Below are 6,000 nucleotides of genomic sequence, written 5' to 3'. Positions count from 1 at the left end.
AAAACAGAATTAATGGAATGTGCCCCAAACATCCTGAATTTAGCAGACTTATGAACTCTTGAATTGCACTACAGAAACTGGTTTAACATAAAATACACTGATTGGCAATAACTTTTTTCCATCCACTCAGACTACATCAAATAAATTGGGCTTCTGGACATGAAACCTGTTGAAATTAATACAAAGGAACTAGTTTAATTGAAGAAAGAGAAGCAGCATGGCCTAGTGGAAAGAGAGCAGACGAGAGTCTGAGGTCTGGTTTCTAATGCCAGCTCTGTCAGGTGTTGGGCAATTTTTCTGTGCTTCAGTTTGCTCAAATGTAAAATGAGGAGTAAATACTGGTTCTCCTTAATACTTAGGCTGTGAGTCCCATGCAAGACGGGGATTGTGTCTGCTCCAAGTAAATTAATTATAATAATAATAACAATAGTAATGTTGGTATTTGTTAAGCACTTACTAAGTGCTGAGCACTGTTCTAAGTGCTGGGGTAGATATAGGGTAATCAGGGTGACCCACCTGGGGCTCACAGTCTTAATCCCCATTTTACAGATGAGGTAACTGAGGCACCGAGAAGTTAAGTGACTTGACCAAAGTCACACAGCTGACAAGTGGCGGAGCCAGGATTAGAACCCACACACAACCTCTGACTCCTAAACCCATGCTCTTTCCACTAAGCCATGCTGCTTCTCTTTCTTGTACCTACCCCAGTGTTTAGAACAGTTTTACACACAAGCAGTGCTTAACAAATATCATAAAAAAGAAAAACGTAACCCGTTAAATATTTAATTACAATTTTTTGAGTGCTCCCAAAACGTTGACTAATGTTTTGAGTGTGCTTTTCTCACTCTAAGGAGATATAAAATGTCAATCTAGGTTAATTGGTAGCATGGCTGACACAACAGGTAAGACCCAGAGGCCCTTGAGATTTCTTTGTAATTTCTCCATGTTACAAAAGAGTTTGGAAATATTCCTCTTCTGTGTCTGCTGCACGGGTTTCAAAGTCCCAGCCATGAAGGAGAGGAAAATATATACTTAGCCAGGGCATATGTCTGCTTCAGGAAAGACAGAAAGAAACTGTCCAGGATCTAACAGTCTTCATCTGGCAAATGATCAGTTAGGTTCTAGTCCACCTCTGCCACCTACCCGCTGTGTTACCTTGAGAAAGTCCCTTAACCTCTCTGTGCCTCAGCTTCTTCAATTTAATCTATAGGCATTCAATAAATACCATTGATTGACAATAATTATGTGGTGCATTCATTCAATCGTATTTATTAAGCACTTACTGTGTGTAGAGCACTGTACTAAGTGCTTGGAAAGTACAATTCAGTAATGAAGAGAGACAATCCCTGCCCACAACGGGCTTACAGTATGAGATCGTAGTGTTTAACAAAATCATTCTGCGCAGCCGTAAACTTTAACTTCTATCTGCCATCTAGTTGTATGTGCTTTCCAACATGAAAGGTTATGAATGATGCAATGCAAGCTATCAGAACGAAAAATAATTGTAATTAAAGCATAATGGATGGAGAAGAAATCATATGGAACAGTGCTTTGCATGTAGTAAGCGTTTAATAAATGCCGTCATTATTATTATTATTATTGTTATTATTATTACATGGAGAAGCAGTGTGGCTTAGTGGAAGGAGCATGGGCTTTGGAGTCAGAGGTCATGGGTTGAAATCCGGGCTCCACCAATTCTCAGCTGTGTGACTTTGGGCAAGTCACTTAACTTCTCTGTGCCTCAGTTACCTCATCTGTAAATTGGGGATTAAGACTGTGAGCTCCCCATGGGACAACCTGATCACTTTGTAATCTCCCCAGTGCTTAGAACAGTGCTTTGCACATAGTAAGTGGTTAATAAATGCCATCAAAAAAAAACCTGTCAGCTGTGTGACTTTGGGAAAGTCATTTAACTCGTCCCCCTCTCCATCCCCCCATCTTACCTCCTTCCCTTCCACAAAGCACCTATATATATGTATATATGTTTGTACTTATTTATTTATTTATTTATTTATTTATTTTGCCTGTACATATCTATTCTATTTATTTTATTTTGTTAGTATGTTTGGTTTTGTTCTCTGTCTCCCCCTTTTAGACTGTGAGCCCACTGTTGGGTAGGGACTGTCTCTATATGTTGCCAACTTGTACTTCCCAAGCGCTTAGTACAGTGCTCTGCACACAGTAAGCGCTCAATAAATATGATTGAATGATTGATTGATTGTAACCTCCCCAGCGCTTAGAACTGTGTTAGGTACATAGTAAGTGCTTAACAAATGCCATCATTATTTTTATTATTTGGGAAATGTTAAAAAGGACTTTGTACTATTGTCCACTAGCCAACCTGACATGACTGACTCCATCTTGTGCATAGCAACAATAACCCTTTATTTTGTGCAGACCGAAAGCACTCCAGTGTGCGTAAAGTAACATTAACCAAAGTGGCTCCTCTCTGCCTGGGATGTCCCCATCCTGTGTTGACCATTATCTCCTGATAACATCTTGTAAACAGGGATTTTCACACTAACCAAACCTTGACAAACAAACGGTTGTACTTTAACTTAGAATCTAGGAATGCCAAGGCCTCTCCTGTGGCACTCTGTGGGAATCCTTTACATAGCTCGGATTTGAAAACGAATAAAAGAGGGAGAAGTAGCTGGGATCGGGGCTGCTTGCCACTCATACCTCTCTCTGGAGATGAACGGGCAGGTAGTCAACCTTCCTACCTTTCCTGCTCTATCTGAACTCATGTCTCCAAGTCATTTTTCCTATCTGCGTCACCTTCTCGAACCCTGCGGCCGATTTACACCGATTAACCTATTTTGCACCCTACTTTTTGGTACTACCAAGAACGATGAGATTGATACCGTTCGGCATGCCCTCCTGTGAACATATTCACCACAGACATACTAGTATGCAAATCAACATTGTGTTTGATGGTGTCCCCTGACACGAAGTCAAGGCCTCATGTGTGGCACTACGTGGGAATCCTTTGTGTAGCTTGGATTTGAAACCAAATAAAAGAGGAAGAAGCGGCTAGGATCGGGACTACTTGCCACTCATACCTCTCTCAGGAGGTGAACAGGCAGGTAGTCAACCTTCCTACCTTTCCTGCTCTATCTGAACTCATATCTCCAAGTCATTTTTCCTATCTGCATCAACTTCTCAAACCCTGCGGCCAATTTACACCAATTAACCTATTTTGCACCCTACTTTTTGATAACAATACCAAGAATGATGAGATTGATACCGTTGGGCATGCCCTCCTGTGAACATATTCACCACAGACATACTAGTGTGCAAATCAACCTTGTGTTTGATGATGTGTCCTGACACGAAGTCAACAGGTACAGGGGTAGCTGAATCGATGAGTAAAGCTATTAGATTAAAAGGTCCATGGTTTCTACCTCCTTTAGGAGTCCTCAAAACTCCCTGTATTGTGTTCTGAGCACTATAAACACTTAATAAATTATGTTGACTTACTGACTGGCCGATTGCCCGACTAATTGACCATACATTTTTCTCACTCCATTTGCATGATAAAGACAGACCTTGCTGCCATTTGTGGAGCCTCTTATTTGCAGTATGACCTCATTCTCTTGTGGGCTGCTTGGCATTTTGTGATAATCGCTGTAATTCAAGTTGCTTTTTATCTGTTTTTTGTCTCCCGGTCAACCACAGCTGTATCATCTTGTTTCAAGTTGTGCTTCAGTACATCATGATATTATTTTCTCTGCCCGCCTTCCTTTCCATCAATTCAATTCCACATTCAGCAGCTGTTTTAGCATCCTGTTAGCATCTGCTCTCCACAAATGTGTCCTATCCAGCAAAGTAGAGAGAGGCGGTAAGTGTGACTGGTCTTCTGGGGACTACTTTGAAAGTCCTTAAAGTTGTTGATATTATTTGGCCATTTAAGTAATAAGTGTGCTGTTGTTCTTTGTAATAGGCAGCACTCCCCCTTTTATCCAACTACTCTCTTCACTCGCCATGTTCTCGTTCTTCTTTCCTCTTAATCTAACTTACTAAATTTCCATTTCTGGAGTCTTTCCCAGTACCTACTGCTGCTTGTTTATGCCTCTTCCCCTGCCCAAAACTCCCTCCCTCTTAAAGTCAGAGAGATAACAGCTCTCATCATCTTCCAAACCCTTATTAAATCAGCCAAGCAATCAATGGTATTTATTGAAAACTTTCTGTGTGCAGAGCACTGTACTAAGTGCTTGGAAGAGTACAATCCAACAGAGCTAGTAGACATATTTCCTGCCCACAACAAGCTTACATCTCCTTCAAAATACTCTCCCTGATTAACTTCTAATCTTCCCAAGTTGTATCTTTTCCCTCAATTGTCAGCGTAGCTCAGTTGAAAGAGCCCTTGCTTGGGAGTCAGAGGTCATGGGTTCTAATCCTGGCTTCGCCACTTGTCAGCTGTGTGACTTTCGGCAAGTACTTAATTTCTCTGTGCCTCAGTTACCTCATCTGTAAAATGGGGATTGACTGTAAGCCCCATGTGGGGTAACTTGATCACCTTGTATTCCCCCCAGTGCTTAGAACAGCACTTTGCACATAGTAAGTGCTTAACAAATGCCATTATTATTATTATTATATCCATAGTCATCCAGAACATATGTACACAACTTGCATACCTTCCTACATAAGCATGAATTAATGATTACATAAGTAATCACTAGCACATTTTTACCAGTTAAACTAAGTAGTGAGTGTCAGAGTTCATGCATAGTGACAGACACCAATATTTAAGAGATTCCTGATAGGATTTGCAAATATTGCATACATTGCACAGCAATTAGTACAGTGCCTGGCACATAGTAAGTGCCTAACAAATACCTTTATTATTATTATTATTATTACCTCATGATGTAGTGGATAAAACAGAGGCCTGGGTGTCAGAAGGTCACGACTTCTAATCCTGCCTCCGCGACTTGTCTGCTGCATGACCTTGGGCAAGTCACTTCACTTCTCTGTGCCCCGGTTATCTGATCTGCAACCTGGGGATAGAGACTTTGAGCCCCAAATGGGACAGGGACTGCATCCAACCTGATTTGCTTGTGTCCACCCCAGCGCTTAGTACAGAGCCTGGCACATAGAAAGCACTTAGCAAATACCAAATACCAAATTCCTTTTTGCCTCTTCTTCCTCTCTGTATATTTTTGTGTCTATATCCCTTACGAGATCACAAGCCCTCTCAGAGCAAAGATGATTTCTACTTACTCCATTGTACCCTGCCAAATGCTTTGTACAGTGCTCTGCCCTCAATCAGTACTATTGACAGAAGGATTGATTAAGCAAAGATGACACCAATAATCACATTAATCTGTGGGTGAGAGTGTGGCTCACAAGGTTGATATGAGATGGGCATCCCCCTCACACCGTGCACCTCCAAAGACCATCTCTTGTTGTCTTCCTAGTGTGCGTGCCATTTGTATGCGGTCTGAACTATCCACAATTCAGTGGATGTCAAAATCCACAAGACTCCAAAATCCACACCAAACACCCAACAGAGGCTCTCTTTCTGCTATTTCCTCCCAAGGATACACTTCTTCTCTCATCCTTCTGAGGCTGGCCCAACTCTCAGGGCAGCAAACCCAGACCCACTGCCTGTCACTGGTATCCTTAATTCATTTATTTATATCAGTGTCTGTCTCTCCCTCTAAATTATAAGACCTAACAGAGACCGAAAAGATAACTAAAGGTAAATAAACAGTCAGGGATGATAAATCCCATCATTACTACACAATTACTAAATTAAGCTAAGGATCAACTTAAGCAGGTGGTTTCCACCTTTCACCTACTCACTACTTGGTCACAAATAATGCAGATTCTCAATCTTCCACTGTGCTAGGTTTCCCCCAAAAGCCTCAGGATACAGATGTGACTTCCTCTACCATTCACATTCCTCATATTCTAATGGAATAAACAAGTGTGAAGTGTAAAGCACATTCTGAGAGGAGGGATCAAAAAAAAAAAATCAAGATCCTTCTTACAGCC

Source organism: Tachyglossus aculeatus, chromosome 1, assembly GCF_015852505.1.
Source record: "Tachyglossus aculeatus isolate mTacAcu1 chromosome 1, mTacAcu1.pri, whole genome shotgun sequence".
Lineage (NCBI taxonomy): Eukaryota > Metazoa > Chordata > Mammalia > Monotremata > Tachyglossidae > Tachyglossus > Tachyglossus aculeatus.
The sequence above is the reverse complement of the archived record's forward strand: the minus strand, read 5'-3'. Positions refer to the sequence as shown.